The sequence below is a fragment of the Bombyx mori genome, chromosome 1 (assembly GCF_030269925.1).
Source record: "Bombyx mori chromosome 1, ASM3026992v2".
Classification (NCBI taxonomy): Eukaryota; Metazoa; Arthropoda; class Insecta; order Lepidoptera; family Bombycidae; genus Bombyx; species Bombyx mori.
Genome location: NC_085107.1, coordinates 10,828,673 through 10,856,487, shown reverse-complemented (window position 1 = coordinate 10,856,487; position 27,815 = coordinate 10,828,673). Strand labels below are relative to the sequence as shown.

Below are 27,815 nucleotides of genomic sequence, written 5' to 3'. Positions count from 1 at the left end.
TTTATTCTTGCTTTATTGTCTTTAAATTGTTATTATTTCTATTACTAATTTTAAACTAATTTTGAGATATTAATTATAATTCCTATTTTGTAATCACCCACTAGCGCCACTGTGGCAGATCTATTTACTATAATTAAGTTTTTTCAAATATACCCTCCATAGTTTTAATATTTTAAATTCATGTAAATATAAATTTAACTTTTACGTTCCAATATTGGCGAACCGACCGACCCTTGTAAGTGGTCATTTCAATTTTTCTTTTAGTAATTAGTACGAAACACGCTGTAGGTTTCCCCGTCGTTGCCGACTTACAGTAGTTTGTTTTCTTTGTAGATTGTAGATTAAATTTATGTGTCTGTTGGAATTCTATCCCCACCTTACTACAAGCTGGGGTGGAATCCTGCAGGTCCATCGGTATCGTGTCGGGGCGATTGAACGCTCGACACATACATATACATAATTGTTAATAGTCTCCTTATTTCTTTATTTTACACCAAATTATTATAGTTTATTATTTACTAGGTTGAATATTTTACAACATTTAGATGCACATAAATAGGAACTCGAGTCTTCAATAGTAAGTACATTGTTAATTTTGTAGATTTTTATTATTTTATGTTAATTTTCCTACGCACACTACAAGTGGCCGGCTGCGGCGGATGCCTGCAGGGTGGACCGTTGCAGATTAATTTTAGTGTATGTTCAATTTTTTTGTCTTTGCTATTAGTCTAATCCAATTTTTTATTATTATTATTCTATAATTCTTTTCAAGTAGCTTAAATTATGGTATCTTTGACCAGTTAATTAGTTTAGTTCAGTTAATTATAAGCACCTATTAATTTATTAGTTAAAGCCAACAAATACATCGGTCGGTTAGCGGAAGTATATGGTTATATAGTAACTATCACGGATGTACCGACAGTCGTGGGACCCGTTATAATAATTGGCTAAAACATGTCTGGGGGGACATCACCCCCCATTATCAGCACCCCCGGCCCGTCCCGTAAGGGACGCCAAGTTATGTCGAGTCTAAGATTCAGACCAGCACCAGCAACCCGTACAGTCTCGATGGGACTCGGGACGGACAGCCGGCCCGGGCCTCCGGTCGCGGCCCAAAGGACTCCGAGGATCGAACCGGAGGAAGATGTCCTTCCCCCGTTGACCGATCCCTCTGGGCCCTCTCGGCCGCGGAAGAAGGCCAGGTCCGAGTCTGACCGAGGCTCATCGAGCGAAAAGGACAAGCGTCCTAGAATAGGCCCCTCATCTAGATCGGAGGGAGAGGAAAGTGCGACCACATCCTCTGCACACTCCTCAACCGAATCGGTCACTCCTTCCTCGTCTAGGTCTTCGTCCCCCTCTGGGAGTCCAATCCCAGTTCAACCAATTCCGAAGCCTAGGGCTCCCGCCAGGACAGGGACAGCCCCAAGGCAAGTAAGATCCCCTCCTCGCTCTCCTTCCCCAACGCTATCTCCAATCCCGGTAGACTCAACCCGAGGTGCCCCCGCCCTAAGCGGCACGGCGGGCAACCTGGATTCGACCAGGTACATGGACCTCGAGTCTACCAGACCTCAACAAGCCACTAAGCCCAACCCCACTCCCTCCACCTCCTATGCTGCCATGGCAGCTAGGCCAGGTATCCCTACCGCCCAGAGGACTTCCCAATCCTCACGAGTCCCTCCCCCGAGGCCGAAGGGTCGCGCCCAGGAGGAACTGCGCCGACACCCGCCAATTATGGTGGAGGCCCTCCCAAATTGGTCCCGCCACATGGCGGCCATTAGGGAGCGCCTAGGCCGCGCCCCCTCGGTGCGACCCTTCGGCGCCGGTTTCAGATTTCTGCCGACGTCGGCTGAGGAATATAGGGCGGTCCAGGCCTACCTGTCGGAGGCCTCTGCCAGGGACGGTACCATTAAATGGTACTGTTACGCCCTGGCGGAGGAGATGCCTTCGAAGGTGGCGGTCCGGGGCCTCCCTGCCGACACCGACGAGGCAGAAATAGTCAATGCCCTGAAGGAGCTGGGATTCCCGGCTCGATACGCCAGGTGCATTAGGTCCCGGAGAGGGCGTCCGGGCTGCGTTTTTCACGTAGCCCTGGACCACCTCTCGAAGGACGACCTCGCCCGCTTGTACGCAGTCAACGAACTGCTGTACCTGCCGGGGGTGACGGTCGAAGGATGGCGTCCAATCCGAGGGCCTGCGCAGTGTCATCGCTGCCAGGCCTTCGGACACGCCTCCTACAACTGTCATCGCGCGGTCCGTTGCGTAAGGTGTGCCGGGGAGCACATCGTAGCGGACTGCCCGAGGCCGAGGGACGGCCCGTTCTCCTGTGCCAACTGCGGGAAGGACCACGCCGCCGTCGACAGACGGTGTGCGGTCTTCCGCAAACGGGCCAGGATGATGGGAGCAACCGTCCCCCCTCCTGCACCACAGGCACCTCGAGCCGGGAGTGCAGCTCTTCCGGCTTCAATACCTGTAGCAAAGGGGAAGGGGAAGGGGAAAGGGAAAACTTCCCAGCCCCCTCCCCCATCCCACTCCGCTCCGTCTGCTGTGGTGGTGGAGGCACTGCCATCGGCGCCTACGCTGATGGCACAGGCCAACCCACCACGGCGGATAAATAAACCCAAACCCACTCCTGCTCCCCGTGGTCGTACATCTGCTGGTATATCAGTGCCTAAACCACTCCCGACTAGCGGCCCTACGTCCACTAAAAGGGAGAAGAACAAGAGGAAAAAGGCCAAAAGGAAAACAAGAAAAAGGGAAGAAAGAGAGAGACTAAGGGGTACATCTGAACCCACAGTGCCAGAACCCCAACAAACCAACACAGAAACCATGGAGGTCTCCGAGGCCCCCCTTACTGCCCAACAACCGACATCAAGCCAACCACTGCCTACAGCCCATCCGGCCGAAGGCAAGCACGACTTGAACAACCAGCCCCCCCTCCCCCCCCGCCCTCAGCGCGAGCGCCGCAGCGGTCGACAGGCCTCCCAGCCTGCCGGCTTTGCTGCATGGCTGCTCGCACTGTGGGAGAAATTGTCCGAGGTGATCTCCGGAGTAATCCGTGAGATCGCCTCGGGAGCCAGTCCCTTCGGGGCGCTCCTGTCGGGGTTCTACCGAATGATTGCGCAGTTCAATGGCTAGCCAGGAGCTGCGCATCATTTATTGGAACCCCGACGGGATAAAGTCCCGAAAGAACGACCTGCTTGTTCTCGCCCGGGAGTATAACCCAGAGGTTGTGCTCCTGGGCGAGACCAAGCTACGTCCTCAGGATGCGTTCAGGATTCCAAACTACTTCATGTACCGACGTGACGAGCTTACCCCTGCCGGGCGGCCGTTCAGGGGCACTGCGGCCCTCGTCAGGCGGGACGTGGTGCATGATCAGTTGGATTTGCTGTCCTTCACATCGACAAGGTCAGTCGGTGTGAGGGTACACACCTCGGGGGGGGATATGCGGATTTATGCCGCGTATAGACCCCCGGGGCCTGAATTTCACCCTGAGGACATAAGACGGGCCCTGAATCACGACAGCCGCCCAGCTCTGCTGGTCGGGGACCTCAACGCGAAGCACGTCGCGTGGGGCTCCCGACTTAACTCAGCAGTGGGCAGGCGGCTGTTAGAAGATGCCGATAGGGGCGACTACTCCGTGGTCGGCCCCGACGAACCCACACACATCCCGACCGCCGCGCGCTATCAGCCCGATGTGCTGGATGTGTGTGTGCACAAGGGGCTACGGTGCCCCGTAACGATCGAGGCACTGTACGACCTGGGTACCCCACATCTCCCTATCCTGGTGACACTGGGAATGGGGCTCACCCGGGTTGCGACCTCGCCCCTACGACCGAAGGTCGACTGGGAGCTCTTCAAGAGACGACTAGTCGACCTTCCCGTGATTCAGGACCCCAACACCCCTGATGGGGTCGACGATGCGGCAACCCGCCTTGTTGACTCCATCAGGGGAGCGATCGACCAGGCGACGACTCTTGTGCCCAGCGGCGGGCCCAGAGGTATACTCCCGGCCCATCTGAAGGCGATTATTCGCCGGAAGAGGGGCTTGAGGAGGCTCTGGGCGACAACTCGTTGTCCCAGGATAAAGCGCGAGCTTAATGAGCTGGAAGCGGAACTGGCGACAAAGATTAGCACCTTCCGGGGCTATGCCTGGCAGGAGAGGATCGAGGAGGCCCGCGAGGACCCCTCCTCAGTATCCCTCCACCGGCTTTGTCGCCAGCTCTCAAATCGGCCTGCCCCGACCTGTCCACTCGTGGACGAGAGGGGCAACCGATGCTTCTCGGCTCAGGCCCGCGCCGATATCCTGGCCGAAATGCTGGAGCGGCAGTTCGCTCCAAATGACTCTGCACCCTCAGAGGCCGCATTCCACCAATCGGTGGAAGAGAGCGTAGCAAGCCTACTCTCCTCCCCGGTGCCACCGTTGGGAGATGGTGATCTCATCACTCCCAGCGAATTGCGCCTCATCATCAAGCGGATGAAGAGGCGCAAGGCGCCGGGCGAGGACGGTATTCCCTCCCTCGCTTTTTTCCACTTCCCTGAGACGGTCGTGTCATATATGACACGGCTGTTCAACTCCATTCTGTCCACAGGACACTTCCCGGGAATTTGGAAATTGGGCAAGGTTATCGCCTTGCCCAAACCCGGCAAGGACAGGAGAAATCCCTCCAGTTACCGTCCGATCACGCTGCTGTCGCACGTGGGCAAGTTGTTCGAGCGGCTGCTGCTGAGAAGGATGTCGCCGCACATCCTTCTCAGACCCGAGCAATTCGGGTTTCGTAGCGGTCACTCGACAACGCTGCAATTGGTCCGCGTCATGCATCACTTGGCGGATCGGACCAACGCGCGCCAGTACACGGCCGCAGTCTTTCTCGACATCGAGAAGGCCTTCGACCGTGTCTGGCATGCGGGACTGATCCACAAGCTGTTGCAGAACACGGACCTCCAGCACGCCTACGTGCGACTGCTGGGGTCGTACCTGGAGGGAAGATCCTTCCTTGTCGCGGTCGAGGGCGCCAAGTCGTCGGTGCGCCCAGTCACGGCCGGAGTTCCGCAGGGGAGCGTCCTGGCACCATTCCTCTACGCTCTCTACACCAACGACATTCCCACGCTCGAGGGCAACCTCGAAGCGTGGGAAGCCGACGTGAAGTTGGCGCTGTTTGCCGACGACAGCGCCTACTTCGCGTCATCCAACTTCCCCTCTGCGGCCATTTCGAGGATGCAGAGGTTATTGGACTTACTGCCCCAGTGGCTGGACCGATGGAGGGTCGCGGTCAACGTGGGGAAGACCGCGGCTATTCTCTTCGGTCCGGTCCGCACAAGAGTCGTCCCGGGACAGCTCAGTCTCCGTGGCGCTAATGTCGAGTTTAGATCCAGCGTCCGGTACTTGGGGGTCGATATCGACCGGAGTTTGGGGATGACCGCCCACGCCAATAAGGCGTTGGCGGCCGCTCGCTACGCGAGATTCCTCCTCCGGCCGGTGTTGGCCTCCAGGTTGCCGGTCAGGACTAAGCTCGGCATTTATAAGACGTATGTCCGTTCCCGTATCACGTACGCAGCTGCGGCCTGGTATCACCTCATCCCGCAGGTCATGCGGGTGAAGTTACAGGCCCAGCAGAATCTGGCTCTTCGCACGATAGTCGGAGCAGGGCGTTACGTCAGTAATGCCGTAATCGCCCGGGATCTGGATGTGGAGTCGCTCGAGGAGTTCATCCGGAGGCTAGCTCGTAATCTTTACGAGCGGGCTGACGGTGGACCCCACGAGCATCTCCACAACTTAGCTCCCTTGCACGCTAGACCACCTGATGGTCTGGCGCTACCAAGGGAGCTACTGGAACCCCCGGCTATGGTAAGATAGTCGGCTTAATCGGAGTGATATGGGAGTGCTCATAATGAGTGCCCCCATGGGACTGAGCTGTCCACACTCGTCAGTTCCCCCCACATCGTTGGGGTGCCCCCTTATGGGGACCCATTTCCCACCCCCGTTGGGTGGACCACTCCCCCTTATGGGGAGTGATTATATCGGTCCCTCCCCGCGACGGTCTTCCCCTTCTGGGGAGCCCTTAGCGGGTGAGCGCCAAACTAGTGTCGCGGCTCCCCCTCTGATTTGTAGAGGCGGGGCCGCGGCATGGGGCCGGTGGCGGGCCCCTCGTAGCTGCTGACTGTTGTCCCTGTATGTATATAGTAGTTTAGTTAGCTTTAGTTTAGTTGTAGTTAGTTGTAGTTAGATAGTAAGGAAAAAAAAAAAAAAAAAAAAAAAAAAAAAAAAAAAAAAAAAAAAAAAAAAAAAAAAAAAAAAAAAAAAAAAAAAAAAAAAAAAAATTTAGCTGTAAGGAAGCAGAGGACAGCAGCCGGCGCCGGGGTGTCACCGCCGCGGGCATCGAGCCGCGACCAGACTGCCCATCGTATTATATATAAGTATATAGATGTAAATTGCCGCCGAACACGCAGCGAACAGCGTACCTTCCCCATGTCCTCCCCGCATCTACTTCACCCCTGCCCTATGTGGCAGGGAGCTCCGTCCCGGGTAGTGGGGTTTGCCCCGAGGCCCGTTCCGTGCCCCCGAAAGGGGGTACGACGACCCTTCTTGTCTTGTGTATTATTACCAAGTACTACCATAGACTATGTACCATTACGTATCACGTAATTTGATATTCAAATGATATAAAAATCTTATTTATGTAACAGCTGTGAACTGAGGTTACAATACTGACTTCCAAATAAAGAGGTTATAGTCCGAAATAGTGCTTCACTCACCGTTTACAATGAAGCGATCTTTTTTATTCGCGAGCACAAGGGCAAGAATGTCCACGAATGTTAACAAAAAACCATTTCAGCATTAAATTGATCCTGTGGTACAAGGAGAAAGTATTCAAAAGCATATATCAGAATTCGTTTTGCGAATGATGTCAGTCCAATTTTGGTAAAGTGAAACTTTTCTTGTTTCGTGTAGTTATTTCAAAATGTAGGTACTGTAACTATGGCCATGACAATGTCGTCCGTTTACGATGTTGCCCATTTAATGTCGGGTAGGGCCTAAAGTAATGTGTATTCAATAAAAAAAAACAGCGTGTTTTTTTAAATCTGTTGTGAACGTTAATTTTGTTGCGTTTTATTTCGAGGTTGCCTTAAATAAGCGTTGAGGTTGCCACCTGACCTTTCTAAACGAAGGAAATTACGCGTTTATCATTCTTATCTAAGTGCCCTTGTTTACCTGATAATTCAGAATTAAAACGGTAAATTTTAGAATTTGTATATTTAAGCTAAGCGTAATATATTTCGTTCATCGCATTTAAGCAGTTTAAAGTAAATTGTTGAACTGTAGGAATCTTTTTAGATAGAGGCTTAGGGAAAATTATTTTCAATCTATTTTTTTATTATTATACTTTTTCATCGAACTTCTTATAAATGATACTGACATAATTTTTCATATTATTATGCAATATCATAATAAAATTTTGGCTTTACAATTTATCACGAAGAGGCTAATATAGAGCTAGTACCATAAAATCATCGTATCTCTCTATCACAAGAAAGCAAAAAAACAATAATGCAATCCGTACTTTCTTTATTAGATTAAATGAAAATAATACTATTTCTACATTATTATCAACGGCCTAAGTTACTTTGCCGTGTATTGGACGCCGGCCACTTACAATTCTCTCTGCTGCACATGACTTTCGGCTCTCCTCCTACGCAAATATAATAGAATAAAAGCTTCAGTTTCATCCAATAACGTTTAGTATTACATTATAATGACTTCAGTTTGAAAACTCTTGTCATGTTATCTCCGTGGGGATTGAGTCTTCTATGGTACTTAAGAATTATCCTCACAAGTGTTTAAAAATTATGACACCGTAATAACATTCAGTTCCCAAACAGTGCTAGTAAAATATTTGCTAAATTTTATATACGCAACGTTGCTTCGCAGCCTAACATCTAATCTAATTAGAAAATTCGTCAACATAATATTCACTGGCGGAATTCAAATAGTTAGAGTAGATTTCCCAATTTGAAATTCTTGTATTTCGTGAACTCGACAGGCGATGGAGATATTGAAAATTGCCTTCCTTTGACAAGAATATAATGTGTCAGTATGTATCTGTATCTCGGAATTCCCTTAATGGATATTAATCGTCGAGTTCAGATCTACTGAACGTGCACTGAGTTATATGAATTTAGTAATAAGTAGAACATGTAAATTAATGTTACTTTAATTGTAAACTAGCTTATGATAAGAATAATATAATACGATTGTAGAAGAATGTTCTTATGGTTTTCATGTCATTTATTGTACTGAAAAAAACATGTGTGCAATTCACACGTGGTAGAAGTGAAATCTTCAAAAATTAAAATACAATTATCCTAAATGTCTACATATAATAATATATAAAATTTTGTCATTAGTAAATAATTGTAAATCATCTTTTATAGTACGAGGTTGCGCCCTCTGTGAATTGATATTTTAACTTCACGTATAATGTGTTCTATCTCATTCTCTCGCCGGCTGAATCCTATACATTTATGTGTTTGTGTCTCTATGGACTAATTTTTTCGTTTCATCGAGTTTGAAATCACAACGATTCTAAAGAAGTTTCACTTCAAAAATGAAGCTACAAAAAATATAGTTAACATACCTTCGAGATTTAATATTGCGATTTTTTTAAAGATACTGCCGACTTAATACACCTGCTGTGTTTCATACATTATTGACAATTAGACATATTGGTATCAAGTTTTTTCAGGAACTTGTTTCCTTCGCGAAGTGCCCCAACGAGATAGAGAGAACGTAGAACGTATTATTTCTAGAATGTAATCGTTTTCCATTATGTAGAATTGAACTAGCGTCAATTTATCGCTCAATTTAGCTTGAATGCTGAAGTTTTATGCTCCGTCGTCACATACGAACATAAATATTATGTATTGAATGCTCTCTTTTATCTTTAAAATCCTAGGAACGTTTTAAAATGTATTTAGTAAGTACTGTAGTAAGATTTTAATGCATACTCAAGATGCTTTGGTCGTTTAATCTTCGAGCTGTTTTCCAGTTTCCATTTTAAAATGACACGCAGAGTTTTCCGCGAGCTATTATAATATCTGTCTTATACATATTTCATCATACTTCGGATTCGGTTATAAGTACAGAGCTTTGTTAAGAAGGAATTTTGTGTTTTGATATTTTTAGGCATATTTAGAAAAAAAAAAAACTTGCTGATTGCATTATCTATACTAATATTATAAAGAGGAAGGATTTGTTTCTTTGTTTGTTTGTATTGAATGGGCTCCGAAACTACTGAATCGATTTGAAAAGTTCTTTCATTATTTGGAAGCTACATTATTCCCGAGTGACAAAGGCTGTAATCTTTTTTGAAAAAAATTAGGGATCCTTACTAAAACTCCAATAATGTAACACAAGGTGTAAAAAAATTACCTAAAATATTCTTTACATTGCGTGCCCTGCGAAAACTATTGATAATAGAATAAAATAATGTACTAAGCCTTTGCAGAACTCATTATTATTTACAAAAAGTGTCGCGACAGCATTTGTCTAACTATTATAGTTATGCCGCATAAGTGTTCTTTTATTTTAAAAAATAAAACGTCAAATATCGTTGTTGTTTTTTTGGTAAAGACCCGAGCGGAGCCGGAGCGGGCCGCTTGTTATTCTATAAAGCTTCAAATCAACAAATCCATCATTATTAAATTAATAGTGATGCTAACGTAAAATGAAAAAACCTACCTCATTCGCAATTGTAATTAATGAAGATTTTTTATTATTAGTTATCTCATTTAGTCCAAATAAACGCGTTTACTGGATATAGAGCTATAATTACCACGCACATGATGTCTCTGACGACGATGTTTCTAACGTGAGCTTTTCACACGATGCAAGATTTACTTAAAATTTAATAACTTAGTTTACTTAAACGATTAAAAACATAATGATACCCGATCTCAGAGTTGCAAAGGTAAATCTTTTTTAAATTCGTGATCGCTATCCTTATTTCTGTGGCGAAGCAGACATGCGTTCCAGACTCAAAGGCGGAATAACCACAATACATACAATTAAGACTTCGACATCATATGTCAAGATGGGTGGCAGTATTCAGGTTGTCATATCTATGGACTCTGCTACTTAAGATAAAGGCAGAAGATCGTTAAGCCCTTAGCAAAATTATAAAAAACTAATAAAATTTTAATGTTCCACTTCATCGAAAGTGTTAGTGTAAGATTCGAATAATAATGGATGGATTATTTAAGAATTTGATTGAAAATTTTTTTAAATCTTTAAATGATATAGAACAAGTTAATTACTGTATACCTGTTAAAGTCATAAATATTGTCGCCGATCATAAAAGTTACCAAAACTTAATTTCAAGGTAAGTCGTGTACTTTCTCTTTGATATTTCACTACGAAAACCACATGTTATTGTCCTTGTAGGTATTTATTAATTTACTTAAAACTTTTTGTAAGATACGAATTAAAATAATAAAAAATTATGTGATAAATGATTATTTTTAACGATACTAATGATATGCATTGCTCGGGCGTGTGGAAAGACTTCAGATCCGCTCTATACTTTTTATTCTACAATTCATTCCACGGAGATTGATTCGAGAAACTAATGTAAATGATACCGTGTCCTTTTTACGTCCCACAATCGCAACAAGAGCAGAACTCATGTACAGTCGTCGATTTAGGAAATATTTTCTTAGTCCTCGAAATTCTGGGTAAGTCTGGGAGTTAACAGAGACTTCCCGAGCATTTCAAGAACGTACTTTAGTGAAAATTTATTTCAAAAATAAGTACACAGTTACAACGGCTGCCCCGCCCTTCAAACCGAAACGTATTACTGCTTCATGGCAGAATTAGGCAGGGTGGTGGTACCTACCCGTACGGACTCACAAGAGGTCCTTCTACCAGGTTCCTTGTAAGAGAAATAAACCTTTAGAGTAGATATAATCATCAGAAAAAAAGAATAGAAATGTATTTGTTTGTTTTGTAAAATAATATTTTTGGAGTTGAAATAAAGAAAATTTATCGAGATTTAATGCAGAAAATTTGTATTTGTCACCTAGAATCTTCTTCAGGCTCTAGATTAATTTGAATTTGAACATAGAACAAAATAAAATTAATTTATATTTGAATTTAAATCAACAAAGAACTTTAATTATTAGGATATTGTGATGGAAGATGTGTTTGAACCTGCCTAAAATTGTTGCATCAATGCAAGAATAGGCGTACGTAATTCGTTTATAATTTTAATGACGATAACAAAGTCAGCGCTCATGTATGAAATTGTCTGTACACGATGATTTTATGGTTGTTTGCGTCAAACGATACGTTCTCGCTTCCGATTTACATTGTTAATTAAAAGTATACGTTCATTAAATATGTGTCGTTTTGTGTATGGCGAAATTATAATTACCGACCCGTCGCCGAGCTTTTGGTTACGTTACAAAGGATCAGGTAAAGGATTAAAATGTGTTGTTTGCCATTTTATTTTTGGTTGCGCGTTCGTAAAAGTTAGCCTGTGTAATGTAATCTATAAATATAGGCACGTACTTATATTTTTATTGTTTTTTTTTAAATCTGTAAACGGATTAGTATTTACGGCTTACAGTAATCGCAACGTCTTAGACACTATAGACATTTAGACATGATATTGTAGTTTTATTATAGTTTATCGGGAGACTTGAATTAGCAATGTCAGAGAAGTCAGGGTAATATACAATGTTTCTCCCAAATTGACCATAACATGAACATTTTTGGGAGAGTTTATTTCATATCCTGTTAAAACAAAAGTTACCATTTCTAATGCAGATGACTGTTTTTACTTGAATATATTTGAAGTCCCTCTTCGGATGTAGGCGGCTACGTGAAACAATGATATATTTTTAGGGTTTCATCTATTGAATTTATAAATCATCGATCCCTTATCGATAACAGAATCGATACTCGCGTATTCGACTCGTGTGTGTTAAATGTCATCATCAATCACATAACTGTGCCAGAAATGTTTCCTTCCGTTTGTTGATTGAATTTCAAAAATCAATTTGGCACTCGTTGCGCTTTCAAGAGCACTCTGGCTAACAAGGTGTTGGGTGTGCGAAGGGGTGTTGAAAATTTATGAAACCGAAATAGCTCGTTCGATTTTTTGATTAAAATCTAAAAGAATGAAAAAGTACGCCTTACTAATACTCTAATATTAGCTGAATAATTATATATTCAAAGTTTATGATTTGTAAACTCAAATGAATTACGCATATTGTAGTTTGTTAAAAGTTGCCTGATGCTCGGGACAGTTGGCGAAGATGTCATTGTTGCTAGAAAGGTATTACAAGGAATAAGGCTTGTACGAAAAAAAAAGTTATTTTTTCGAAGTATTTCAAGTTATATGGTATATATAGGGTCTCTTGCCAAGAGAGCACTTACATCATTTAATAATAACAATATGAATTTTTTGAGCGTGTTATTGCATTGTAAAATCCCGATTATTTTTCGAATAAAATATCTTTTAAATTGCCTTCGTGGCTCTAATGATAGTCCATTGATCGTTTTGTGAAAAATGTGATTGTGTCTCACCGATGACGGGTCGGAACTCGGCCTTGAGCTAAAGATTGTTTCTGGTCTATTCAAATTTAACTCACTAGATTTCACAAAATCCCAAAAAAAGAAAGAATAATGGTGATTTGGCTTGGAAATAGTTGCGTAAATAAATCGAATGATTGATGCGCCTTGTAATAGGTGGCGAAGTCCTGAAGAGAACACATGTCATCCAGACCCAGGCTGTGCAATTGAGATCCCAAGATCTCCGTTATCATAGTTCTTGCTCTAGTCTACACAAAAAATCCGATTCCGATAGAGGCACCCGTCACGTGCGGACGTGCTCATCGTCCACTCGATCGCCCGGTCTTTGTTCGCCCGGCTTTTGTTAGCCCGGCCATTGTTCGCGCGGCCTGTGTTCGTGATACATCTGCCGACCAAGTGTGTTTCCTGGAAGCTTTTTTTTGTTTTAGTTATTTTTGTGTTCGTGGAACATTTGCCGACAAAGTGTTTTCCTGCAAGTATTTATTTGTTTTGTTTCTTTTTGTAATTTCTGTTTTGTTGTGCTTTTTCTTTGTCCTGTAGTAATCGCGCCGCATTGCCACCTGTGTTCAATAGAACCGCTCAGGTCCGAGAAGTTGGGGCCTCGCCGCAAGGCGAGTGTTTTCAACACCCGGGGCCGCCCCACCTGGGTACTCAGCGATCATGGACGCTGTATTCGCGGAATTCCTCCGACTTCGCCACCCACAGCTCGCCTCAGAGTTTCTGGCCTTCAAGGCCAATCACACTGCGAGCCCTCTCGAGGACTCCGCCGCGCTCGCTGCTCCTGCGTCGCCTGTACCTGCGTGCAGAGCTTCTGCATTGAGCACCGCAGCCTCTGTCGTGCCTGCCGCTCCCGTGTCGCCTATACTGGCGAGAAAAGCTGCTGCGTCGTCCGCCGTGGTCACCGTTCCAGCAGCGCGATCATCCGCCGCCTCCGTCGCGCCCTCTAAAACACCTACACTTGCTCGTAGGTCGCCTGCACCCGCCTCCTCGTGCTCCGACTCTGACTCGGACATGGAGGTCGACCTCGCCCCCGCCTCATCGACGGATGGATTCACCCTGGTACAGAAGGGTAAGAAGCGTGCCGCGGAGTCTCGAGCTCCCGCGGCCGCTAAAATTAGCAAAGCCGTGAACGCGTCGCGCCCCCGCCCTCAGACTCCCGTTGCGCCCCCAGCCCGTGCCACTCCGTCGCCGCGTCCGGTGGCACAAAATAAAACCCAGACCCCTCCCCCGGTTATCCTTCAGGAGAAGGCAGCTTGGGATCGAGTTTGCCTGGCCCTTAAGGCCAAAAATATAAATTTCACGAATGCCCGTAACCTCGCGAACGGCATTCAAATTAAGGTTCAAACACCCGACGACCATAGGGCCCTCTCTTCTTACCTCCGTAAGGAACGTATAAGTTTCCATACTTATACGCTCCAGGAGGAGCGCGAACTCCGCGTTGTAATACGCGGAATCCCTAAAGAGTTAGATGTAGAGCTCGTCAAGGCCGATCTGTTAGAACAGGGCTTTCCAGTGAATTCTGTGCACCGTATGCACACCGGTCGCGGTAGGGAGCCATATAATATGGTTCTAGTTACCCTCCAGCCTACCCCCGAGGGTAAGAAAATCTTCAACACACAGACCGTCTGTAGGCTCTCCGGTATCGCCATCGAAGCCCCCCATAAAAAAGGCATTCCTAGCCAGTGCCATAACTGTCAATTGTACGGGCACTCTTCCCGTAACTGTCACGCGCGCCCCCGATGTGTTAAGTGTTTGGGCGATCACGCCACGGCCCTCTGCGCTCGCGACCAAAAAACCGCGACGGAACCGCCTAGCTGCGTCCTGTGTCGAACACAGGGTCACCCCGCGAATTACCGTGGTTGCCCCCGAGCCCCTAAAATAAATCGCCGCGTCGCCCGCCAAAACCGCCTCCGAGCTTCCGGCCCAGACATCAAAGCCTCGGCACCCTCTGCGTCGCAGGCTAAGCCAGCGTTCGTTCCGGCGGCGGTGCCCAGTGTCTCGGCCTGGACAAAACCGCTGCCGTACACGAACACGGCTACAACTCCCTCCTCCGCGATTCGTCCCGCCCCCGCGACTCGTCCCTCTCCCGCGACTTGCCCTCCGACCGCGTCCGAAAATCTCGCTTTAGCGATCGACTTCTTTCAGTCGATCAACTTTGAGCGCGTTAACGCTTTGGGCGACGCCATTCGCGCTGCCTCCACTGCACAACACTTTATCGCCGTTGTGCAGGAATACGCCGACGTATACGCGTCATTAAATACGTACGTCCTCCCCTCACTCCGCCGGTAATCAATGGCGTATATAAGTAGAATAAAGCCCCTATCCGTAACGATAGGATTTTTTAACGCTTACGGTCTCGCAAATCAACGTGATCAGGTTTCTGACTTTTTGCGTGACCATCAAATTGATATCTTTTTAGTGCAGGAGACCCTACTTAAGCCCGCGCGCCGTGACCCTAAAATCGCGAACTATAACATGGTCAGGAACGACAGGCTCTCTGCCCGTGGTGGTGGTACCGTCATTTACTATAGAAGAGCCCTGCATTGCGTCCCGCTCGATCCTCCCGCGCTCGCTAATATCGAAGCATCAGTGTGCCGAATCTCACTGACGGGACACGCGCCGATCGTTATCGCGTCCGTTTATCTTCCACCGGATAAGATCGTTCTAAGCAGTGATATCGAGGCGCTGCTCGGTATGGGGAGCTCTGTCATTCTGGCGGGCGACCTAAATTGTAAACACATCAGGTGGAACTCACACACCACAACCCCGAATGGCAGGCGGCTTGACGCGTTAGTCGATGATCTCGCCTTCGATATCGTCGCTCCGCTAACCCCGACTCACTACCCGCTAAATATCGCGCATCGCCCGGATATACTCGACATAGCGTTATTAAAAAACGTAACTCTGCGCTTACACTCGATCGAAGTAGTTTCAGAGTTAGATTCAGACCACCGTCCCGTCGTTATGAAGCTCGGTCGCACTCCCGATTCCGTTCCCGTCACGAGGACTGTGGTGGATTGGCACACGCTGGGCATCAGCCTGGCTGAATCTGATCTACCATCGCTCCCGTTTAACCCGGACTCTATCCCGTCTCCTCAGGATACCGCTGAAGCCATAGACATCTTAACGTCACACATCACCTCGACATTAGATAGGTCATCGAAACAAGTTGTAGCGGAGGACTTCCTTCACCGCTTCAAATTGTCCGACGATATTAGGGAACTCCTTAGAGCTAAGAACGCCTCGATACGCGCCTACGACAGGTATCCTACCGCGGAAAATCGTATTCGAATGCGTGCCCTACAACGCGACGTAAAGTCTCGCATCGCCGAAGTCCGAGATGCCAGATGGTCTGATTTCTTAGAAGGACTCGCGCCCTCCCAAAGGTCTTACTACCGCTTAGCTCGTGCTCTCAAATCGGATACGGTAGTAACTATGCCCCCCCTCGTAGGCCCCTCAGGCCGACTCGTGGCGTTCGATGATGACGAAAAAGCAGAGCTGCTGGCCGATACATTGCAAACCCAGTGCACGCCCAGCACTCAATCCGTGGACCCTGTTCATGTAAAATTAGTAGACAGTGAGGTAGAACGCAGAGCCCCCTTGCCACCCTCGGATGCGTTACCACCCGTCACCCCGATGGAAGTTAAAGACTTGATCAAAGACCTACGTCCTCGCAAGGCTCCCAGTTCCGACGGTATATCTAACCGCGTTATTAAACTTCTACCCGTCCAACTCATCGTGGTGTTGGCATCTATTTTCAATGCCGCTATGGCGAACTGTATCTTTCCCGCGGTGTGGAAAGAAGCGGACGTTATCGGCATACATAAACCCGGTAAACCAAAAAATCATCCGACGAGCTACCGCCCGATTAGCCTCCTCATGTCTCTAGGCAAGCTGTATGAGCGTCTGCTCTACAAGCGCCTCAGAGATTTCGTCTCATCCAAGGGCATTCTCATCGATGAACAATTCGGATTCCGTACAAATCACTCATGCGTTCAACAGGTGCACCGCCTCACGGAGCACATTCTTGTGGGGCTTAATCGACCAAAACCGTTATACACGGGAGCTCTCTTCTTCGACGTCGCAAAAGCGTTCGACAAAGTCTGGCACAATGGTTTGATTTTCAAACTATTCAACATGGGCGTGCCGGATAGTCTCGTGCTCATCATACGGGACTTCTTGTCGAACCGCTCTTTTCGATATCGAGTCGAGGGAACCCGCTCCTCCCCACGATCTCTCACAGCTGGAGTCCCGCAAGGCTCTGTCCTCTCACCCCTCCTATTTAGCTTATTCGTCAACGATATTCCCCGGTCGCCGCCGACCCATTTAGCTTTATTCGCCGACGACACGACTGTTTACTATTCTAGTAGAAATAAGTCCCTAATCGCGAAGAAGCTTCAGAGCGCAGCCCTAGCCCTAGGGCAGTGGTTCCGAAAATGGCGCATAGACATCAACCCAGCGAAAAGTACTGCGGTGCTATTTCAGAGGGGAAGCTCCACACGGATTTCCTCCCGGATTAGGAGGAGGAATCTCACACCCCCGATTACTCTCTTTAGACAACCCATACCCTGGGCCAGGAAGGTCAAGTACCTGGGCGTTACCCTGGATGCATCGATGGCATTCCGCCCGCATATAAAATCAGTCCGTGACCGTGCCGCGTTTATTCTCGGTAGACTCTACCCCATGATCTGTAAGCGAAGTAAAATGTCCCTTCGGAACAAGGTGACACTTTACAAAACTTGCATAAGGCCCGTCATGACTTACGCGAGTGTGGTGTTCGCTCACGCGGCCCGCACACACATAGACACCCTCCAATCCCTACAATCCCGCTTTTGCAGGTTAGCTGTCGGGGCTCCGTGGTTCGTGAGGAACGTTGACCTACACGACGACCTGGGCCTCGAATCAATTCGGAAATACATGAAGTCAGCGTCGGAACGATACTTCGATAAGGCTATGCGTCATGATAATCGCCTTATCGTTGCCGCCGCTGACTACTCCCCGAATCCTGATCATGCAGGAGCCAGTCACCGTCGACGCCCTAGACACGTCCTTACGGATCCATCAGATCCAATAACCTTTGCATTAGATGCCTTCAGCTCTAATACTAGGGGCAGGCTTAGGGACCCCGGTAACCGTACTCGTCGAACTCGACAAAGAGGTCGACGTGCAACCTAACCCATGCATCAGCCCGCTGAGTTTCTCGCCGGATCTTCTCAGCGGGTCGCGATTCCGATCCGGTAGTAGATTCATTCGCGAAACAATTGCTCTTGAGTTGTTAGGTCTCCTTCAGAGGCGCTCGGGCAGTTGTTAGCAAATCTCACCCCTCTTGGCTGAGCCTTTGCTCGCCCACCTGTCCTGGTGAAACTGGAAAGGCCTTCGGGCCACCAGTAAACTTTCAATCATAAAAAAAAAAAAAAAAAAAAAAAAATCCTTGAAGTTAGCGAGCTGTCTCAGTATAAGTTTCACTACTTTTGTGATGAAATTTCAAATTAATAATGCGTCGTTCTTGTAAGTAGCGCGACATGTTAAATTATATAAGCATTCATGGATGACAGCTGTCAAATGTTCATGCCAATTGAACGAAAAAAAAATTACAAAAAGTTGTCTATACAAAGTGTATTCGTATTGTTTTGTTCTTTAATCGTCTTGGAACGGGTGACGGCGCCTTGGAGGTCTTGCCAGAGCTAGTGCTAGTAAACTCTTTCAGGTTGAGCCCGTGAGCTCAACTACCCGTCTACGCGTAGCTGGAATAGCCCTTTAGGCTACTAGCCAATAGGTAGGGGAAAAACAGGCTTGCGTATTTAAAATGTATTAAGCCATCATTTTTCAATATATTATGTACAAACTCGACAATAAACTAAAAGTCATTTTAACTTTAGAAATTTAAAATTAAGTAAATATATTTTAAAACTCTCTTGAACTTTAACTGAGATGGATTTAAAAGTCGAACGGACGGAGTTCAACTCTAAGTAAGCTCCATAAGTGCAAATAGCCTCTCGACCGGCGTGTAAGTTGTTTGCGATGAGTAGACAGATGATAAGCCAACCGTCTCGACATGCTTCAGCTCGTTCATTGAAATTGACAGTGTCAGGATTATTTAAAGATACTATTTTGAGTATATGTGAGTATATATATTAATTATATACTAGAGGTCCCACAGTAGTCGAAATTCAACTATAATTAATTGGAATTGTAAGTTTGTACACTATTATGATTGTATTTTATACTTCTATAATCACAAATTTCGCCAAGACAACACTATAAAAAATATTAACAAAGACAAACAATATTTAATCTCAATTTGACAACAGACGTCAAGAACAAAAGTTTGACAATAAATATTATGCATGCGTGTGTGCGTTAAATACATGGTATGTAAGTAATGTGTGTAATGTTTTCTTTATTGATTTAATGTATCTTTTATGCATTATTCTAAAAAATATTAGCATTGTGCACTTCTTTGAAGTCATCGTGGCCTAAAGGAGAAGACGTCCGGTGCATTCGTATATAGCGATGCAACGGTGTTCGAATCCCGCAGGCGGGTACCAATTTTTCTAATGAAATACGTACTTAACAATTGTTCACGATTGACTTCCACGGTGAATGAATAACATCGGGAAATAAAAATTAAACCCGCAAAATTATAATTTGCGTAATTACTGGTGGTAGGACCTCTTGTGAGTCCGCACGGGTAGGTACCACCGCCCTGCCTATTTCTGCCGTGAAGCAGTAATGCTTTTCGGTTTGAAGGGTGGGGCAGCCGTTGCAACTATACTGAGACCTTAGAACTTATATCTCAAGGTGTGTGGCGCATTTACGTTGTAGATGTCTATGGGTTCCAGTAACCACTTAACACCAGGTGGGCCTTGAGCTCGTCCACACATCTAGGCAATTCTCTATGTTCTCTATAAGTGTGGAAAATTTCATACTCCTCCGTCCGCGCAATTTTCGTAAAAAGGGATACAAAGTTTTTGCTTCACGTATTAATATATAGATAATAAATTTGAGAACCGCCGGCCTGACTTGAAGCGATATTAAGGAGCAAGCGCAAGACATGGTGAAGTGGAGATAACTTGTAAGGGCTCTATATACCAGCGGGGTACTCTAGGACTACAAAAACAACAACAAAATATAATAATTTATAGGACAAATAATTTACCATCTCAATACCATTGTACAGAATACCAAACATGTCAAACACTGTCAAAAATTTCATTAAGTGTATTTACTTACAATTGGCATGAAATTTATTTGCCCTCTGCAAGTTCCGAACATTTTCAAATCCAGTCTGATAACGTCTTGTGATTCCAAAACTGATTTATCCTTCAGACCGTTCGCTTTATTTGTAATAGATAAATTGTAAAACGATATCAAATTTATCACTCGGAGCTCGTTATGTATTGAACGGTAATATCGCATTTGCTGACTTTTTTATGACTCATTGCTCTACACTGTTTGATACCCATCGCCTATCATTCATACTAAAAGTTTCATTATTCATTTTACTTTTTATATTTTAACATTTAAACGTTTTTTTTACATCTACCTAACCGCTGGTAGCATCGAGGGCTACTTATTCCAGCGTCACCGGTTTTGTAGACGAACGCAACAGACTGAGCCTGAGAGAAATTCCTAAAACATAGCAAGAGTAGTACTCCGCTGAATCTACCACCGGATCTGATTCGCGACCCACTAAGAAGATTCGGCGAGAAACTCTCTGGGCTGTGTTTATGTTTTTTTTTATTGCTTAGTAGGGTGAACGAGCTCACAGCCCACCTGATCTTAGGTGGTTACTGGATTCCATAGACATCTACAACGTAAATGCGCCACCCACCTTGAGATATAAGTTCTAAGGCTTTAAGTATAGTTACAACGGCTGCCCCACACTTCAAACCGAAACGCATTACTGCTTCACGGCAGAAATAGTCAGGGTGGTAGTACCTACCCGCGTGGACTCACAAGAGGTCCTACCACCAGTAATCTCAAGTATAGTTAGTATAGTAAGTTAATTAGCTTGCGCGTCGTTTTCTTCATCGTTTTAAACCGAATTATTGAAATTTTTTTATGTGTATAATAATAGCAAGTTACAATTAGATTTTGTAACTAAGCATAAAGAAAATGAAAATAACAATACGCCTTTGCCTATTGGGTGTTATTGCGTGGCGAATACAGGACTGTTAAACTATCGTACGTGTCCATGAATTTAAATTAAATTTTGTATCCTGTTTATTATAACTTGTGGCCATTATGGCTTTAGGATATTGTTGAAGCATGATAGTTTATGACGTGAATGCATTTACGATAGTCAAATTAATAATGCAATTAACTCACGGACAATATGGTTTGTGCAAAATTCTGAAACATAAATTCATTGGACAACAATCACCTTTGCACCCTTACTTGCAATATCTTGTAGAATAACTTGTAGAATTTAAGATTAAAATATAATCGTTTCGGTAATATACTTTGCTATATTTAATATGGATAGAATCTGTTGGGTTTCGAATATCTGGTTTTATCTCTGCTGTAACTTGAAATACAGTAACAGTTTGAGTTTAGATAAACATACAAGAGACCGTTATGTGGATGGAAACTTTATGCTCAGCCTCTAATTAACTATCTGGTTATGAACGACTGCGATTGATACAAGGTAATGTTACAATAACGAAATAAAAATATATATATTTTAAAACAACTTTAATGGCTAATAAAGTATCCATTACTTTATTGATACTGATTTTATCGATAGTAAAAACAAATGGGTTTTAAGCATTGCTCGATCTGCATTGACCTTAACGTTGCACCGCATATTTAAAAGAAATAGATATAGTTCATTAAAATGGAGGTTTTAGAATGTATATTCAACAGCTGTGGTTTGTTTTTGATAAGTTTGTATCAATTCGATTTTTTGTTCATCTGTCTATCTATCTGTTTTCCTGTTCCTCGGTCTCTTCGTTGTCACTTTGATATTAATTGCATAGTTAATTGAATCTTCCAAGAAAATTTAATAGCTCGGCATTAAATCACAATGCAACATTGAGTGATTGCTTTCGGTAATAAAATTAGAAAATAATTAATTAAAGTATTATACATTCATAACAGACTTTTTTTTTTAAATAATGTATACAATAATTCTTTTGAGCAAGCACGCTCAAAATTTGTTTCGCACGCAAATTAGTTATTAAATGGTGAGGAGTATATGCGCCCTTGCCTTGAGAGAGTGGCAATCATGGAATACACATAACAGTCCACGATAATAACAATGGATTCGGTAAATAATTCATGAATGCATTGCACACACCACACATGTTATAAAGGTAAATTTAAATAACGTTATGTCAGTATTGAAAATGCGGTAGGGTCAGAAGAAAATAGTCTGTTTTTTTATATTTCAGAGTGACTTAAGCAACTAGAGACGAGAGTACGAGGGCGATGCTACCGGCGATTGTTAATGTTTTTTATGTGTAGTTTTTTGTACCTAATTCAATCAACGCAAATATTTAATTATTTCTTTTTAAGCTTAGCGACAATCTAAACCGTTAATATTAATCTCCTTATTACTTATTTTTTATTTAATACTATTTGAACCACCGGCGGCGAAGCACTGTTCATCCATAGTATGAAGAACCGCGTACAATGAAATGATTTCACAGAGATTATTTTTGTCACGTACCATTTGAATGTGGAATCAATTCCCATCAGCGTTGTTTTTTGAACATTATGAGATTTCGTTCTTGAAAAAAGACTGCAGAAGTCCGTCTCGGTTTGTCTGGTTATACCCTTGATTTGACACCCTGCTTATTACTACCGCGAAGCAGTAATACGTTTCGGTTTGAAGGGCTAGAGAGCCGTTGCAATATAAACTTGAGATTTAGAACATGTCTTAAGGTAGCAGCATTTAAGTTGTTTATGTCTATGTGCTCCGGAAGCGACTTATCACGACGTCCACCGATATAAGTAATAAAAAAACGTGCCTTCAGGTCAAAGTCTAAAAACAGATTGTGTAACAGCTGGTACATTGATTCCGGACAAAAACAAAATCGAAAAGGAGCTACTGGGTGACTCCGACTACTTATTGTACGTAAGTCCGGAGCCGATTTACGAACAAAACTGTTTTTTTTAAAGTTAATTAACTGTTTAAAATAATTTACTATAAATGCTTAAAATTTATCGCACATTATGCAATTTTTGTTAACACTGAACTGAGTATACATTTTTTAATAGTTATTAGTGAGACGAGAGAAATCGTTTTCTTTTACTGATTAAGTTTAAAGTTGTAGTTTAAATATTATCACTTTATTTCTATAACCTAGCAGAACTATATAAGAATTATATAATAAGATGTTGAATTTTTTAACATTTTTCCTGAAAAATTACATAATTTGCATAAGTGACGTTCCGTATCGCACCGTATGTGCGATATATATTCGAAGCGATAAAAAAATTTAGATTACAAAACAATATGTACGAAGAAGAGCTGAACTCATTAGTGTAATTCATTTTTCCCGTAAACGCAAATATTGCACGGAAAAAGCAAGAATCCTAATGCTAATAATAAAAAATTACGTTCTCATCAATGCACGGTAGCTAGTTTCACGTCTCGGGTTGCCGAGGCCGCTTCCGGCGGTGTCAGCGACCTAAGGCGGCTGGTTGACTTCCTGAACTGGGATTGAGCTCGTAAGATCCTTCTCAACATCACTCGAAATAGGCATAATTCACGGAAGTCGATTTATTGATAAACAAATAAATACAGACAGACATAAACAAACAATAAATCATAGTAAGATTCTTAAAATCATACTGGTGTAGTGTGTGCGATTTGGTTGTCATTGTTTTTGTGTTTACCAACTACCTACTGGAACATGTATTCCCAAAATTCAACATTGCCAGCTTGGCGAGACTACCTTTGTGTATTGGATGGTTAACATGAAAATTGTTGTCAGCCTGTACTAAACTATATACAAACTAGCTATTACACAATCAAATCAAATAAAATTACACATTACAATTGTAGCAGCGGTGGACATTTATTAAAGCTAGGAAAACAAATATAAGGTACATACAGAGACATTTCTATATGCAAAGATAATAGTTAAGTATCGTTTTCACCTCTGTTTGTCCTTTTCTTTCATTTATTTAGTAGAGCTATTGACGAAGTTCAGTATTAATAAATGTATATTTTTATTTTTTACTAGCCGACCCGGCGAACTTTGTTCCGTCTTAGAGGCAATAAATGAGCAGACTTTTGATTTTATCAAGGTCAATTTTTTATTTGGATAATTAATGTAAATTAAAAAAGAAAGTATTTTAATGATTATTTATTGGTCATGTACTTGAGTTGTTATTATTGTTATTATATTTTCTTGTTATTATTCTTATTTTTTATTTCTCGTAGCACTCTTGTTAGAGCGGTCGTGGTCGTCAGTCAATATAATTGCAAGATATACATATATAATAATAAGTAAGAGTATTTATTTAAATAAAGCTCCTTTCTCTATTTTTAGTGCTAACAATTTTTTCCGTTTTTTCATGTGTTAATAATAAAAGTAAAGAGAAATTTTATAGATAAAACGTTAAAGTTTAAATATTAATATGTCATGATATACATATATAATAGAACGTAAATTAGTGAAAGAATACTAGTTACCATGTTCTACCATTTATTTGATCAGAGTTAGAAATTTTAATGACGACTTTTTAAACCACATTGAGTATTAAAACAAAATGTCGAACGCCCCGTTTGGCGGCATCGCAAAGTGTCCGTCGAAACACTTCGGTTGGACGTGTAAGCTGCTGTAATAGCAAAAGTTTGCGTCTCAACCTGAATATTACATGACTCATTTCAAAACAATCCCCGTAACGTTCAAGTGATGTAGAATTTTAGTTACAAATTTTTAAGTAAAAAATATGAAGCAGTTTCATCGTCTGCTCTTAAGTTTTAATCCTAAGATTCATTCATTTACACCAATCTGAGAGAACGTCTTGAACCTTTGCGAAACTAACAAGAGATCTTCTAAAACTTCAGAATTATCTACGTTCAAAACATCGTAGCCGTCTACTGGGAATGGTTCACAATCTTTTTTTATTTATTATTAAAAATTAGTAAATTTTGGATCAATCTGTGTTGGGACTATTCTTGTAAAAATGAATGTTAAGTTGGGGAAAAAGTCTTTTTGCATCATATTATGAACTTGTAATAAAATCTCTTTGGCTATACTAATAGGTTGGGGAAAAAGTTTCTTCGGATTTTTTAAGAAAATGCACAACATTTTTTAATATACTTTATTTACATTTAACTAAAGTACCATTTTGTTCAATAGCTTTTTGCCATCTTGTAGGTAGGGACATGATCCCATTGCTATAGAAATTTTGGGGCTTCTGATCAAAATACCGCGACAATTGGTTTTGGCAGTCCATTTGTGATGTTAACCTGACACTGCCTAAAGAATTCTGAAGAGACCGAAACAGGTCGAAATCTGAAGGTGCAAGAACAGGACTATACGGTGGATGTATTAACACCTTCCAGCCAAGCTCTCTTAATTTTTGTTGAGTTGCTAAAGATGTGTGAGGTCTAGTGTTATCATGATGAAAAACCACACCCCTTCTGTTGATTAATTCCGGCCGCTTTCTCTCAACTTCTTGCCTTAATCTCATCAGTTGTTCGCAGTAGAGTTCAGAACCGATGGTCCTGCCGGGTGGAAACAGCTCATAATGAATAATGTTCTTCCAATCCCACCACACCCACAGCATCACCTTGTTGTGAGTTAACCCGGGTTTCGCCACAGTCTGTCAAGCCTGACTGGCCTTTGACCACGATCTTTTTCGCACGTTCTTGTCGTACGTGATCCACTTTTCATCACCAGTTATTAACTTCTTCAAAAATGTTTCGGTTTCATTACGCCATAATAAAGAATCACAAATGAGTACATGGTTCATTAGGTTTCTTTCAGTGAGCTCGTGAGGTACCCAAATATCGAGCTTTTTTGTGTACCCAGTTTTTTTCAAATGCGCCAAAACTGTTTTGTGGTCAATTCCCGGTTCTTCAGCTACGTCGTAACTACTGGTATGCCGATCTTGCTCCACTTTTTCAAAAATGGCATCAATTGCGAAGAAACTTTTCCCCAACCTATTAGCTATTATTTTACTATATATGTATATTATTGTTCTTATATACTCGTACATATATATAGTTACTATTCTTCTTATCTCTGCTGCGAGTTCGTGCTTTTCGGTGTTCACATTGTGACATCTAGGGGCACCGGTATCCATTTAATACCAGATGCGCCGTGAATTCGTTTGCCGATTTATAGAAGAAAAAAAAATACAAAGCCTCAGTGGACTTTCACTGTTATTATATAAAAAGTTGGGTGCAAATTTGAGTTTCATTCAACAACTTTAGAGGCAGCTGTCAAACGTCTGGTCTAGACCCCCTGGGAAATTATGATTATTATTCGTTCCGAAATCGAAAACATCACGTCGATTCCCCTGTGGAGTGTCTCTGTTGGAAATTTTTAATATTTACCTATTTGCGATATATAATGAAGGTCAGCGCAATAATCAGAAGACGTGATAGTTTTTAAAAGAAAATGTCCGCATTTCATGTTAGGCCAGTCACCACAGTGTTCTGAAAAAAACGAGGAATGCCTACACCGCAAGCCACAACCTTTAGCTAGATTAATGCCAGTTAGCAAATTAAAAAAAAGGTTATATTATTAATATACTAGCTGACCTGGCAGACTGCGTAGTGCCTTAATCTATAAAGAAAAGATCTAAGCTTTTGTATAAAATAAACTTAAAACAAACAAAAGGAATCCGTCCGACGGGGGACACATCAAAGGGAAAACAAAATTGTAATTTTTTTATTTCTGAGCATTTTCATATTTATCTACCTTTTAAACCTTGTCTGGACTTCCACAAATAATTCAAGACCAAAATTAGCCAAATCGGTCGAGTCGTTCTCGAGTTTTAGCGAGACTAACGAACAGCAATTCATTTTTAAATATATAGATAGATAGATTAAAATATATAGATATTATTTTATTATGGAATGCATTGATTGAACGAGTTTCAAGCTATTCAAACTATATCATGTTTATTTTATTTTATTGCTTAGATAACGAAAGTACTACGAAAATTAAAGATTCCATTATTAATTAGCAATTTAAGTTTTTGTTGGATATATTCATTTATAGAAATAAGTATGTATATATAAACTCGTATGTATCTAAATTCGTATGTATAGGTAGGCGCTGAGATCCATAGTAGCTACGAGTGCTACGACCCGGTACGAGTAGGTAACTGTTTAATATTTAGTCAGCTGTAAATAAGTCTGTCAAATTTTACAAATCAAAGAAACGAGAAAAAAATCGAAGATTTAATGTATTATTCATTTCAAGAAGGTTAATTTACACAACTATTTGCGGATGTGTATGTATAAAAAGTTTGAACTAAATATTCTAAAATAGTGTCTAATTTGTAAGGTATTCAGTCTAAAAAAGTCCAGTAAAACATCTTTTAAGCTTTCAAAGAATCTCATTACGCTGTACATTTCATTAGACTGAGAATTTATTCATTGCCCTCATTTAATTATCGGGGTGCTAATTAAAGTAGTTGCAGATGTTTTGTTTTGGTATAATTAGCTGTAAAATAATAAGTCAATGGTTAGCTCGTAGTGTGGCTGCTTACACAGAAACTATAATGTTAGTGATCGACTTACTATTGCACTCCTACGGTTTATTTAACGAGACCTTTAATTCAATTAAACTTTAATTCAATTTTTAAAGTCTTTTTTTATTAATCTTTATATTATATTTCATTAATCTGTCTTTAATTATTAAAGTCTAATATAATTGAAAACCACATATGAGTCTCATGCAATTTTTTCACTAGTGTTAGCATTTCGTAAATTTACCATCTCTTGCAATCTGCATACTCACGACTCCCTTGTGGATAATTATTGGAAAACGATTTATCGAGGTTCCACCGAGGCCCTTTGTGTTATGCAAATAGATTATAAAACATATAATATGTATTTATGTTTACAAAAAGAAGAGCAGAAAAAAATGAAGAAGGATCGTTCATTTTTCGTGGTTAAACTTAATAACAAATTTCTGCGAATTTACGTGACCTAATGTGTATTATAGTAGATAATTTAAGTTTTGACATAAATTCTAAACTTGAAAAAGTTTTAAAAATTTGATACTTTTTTGAAGACAACCGTTTTTAA

General features: G+C 42.5%; 1 protein-coding gene across 2 annotated transcripts in view; it reads right to left on the bottom strand.

Moving 5' to 3' along the window:
- Positions 1-27,815, bottom strand: part of LOC101744185 (frequenin-2) — a 214,340-nt gene that overhangs the window by 20,976 nt on the left and 165,549 nt on the right. The gene's annotated exons all lie outside the window — the stretch shown is intronic.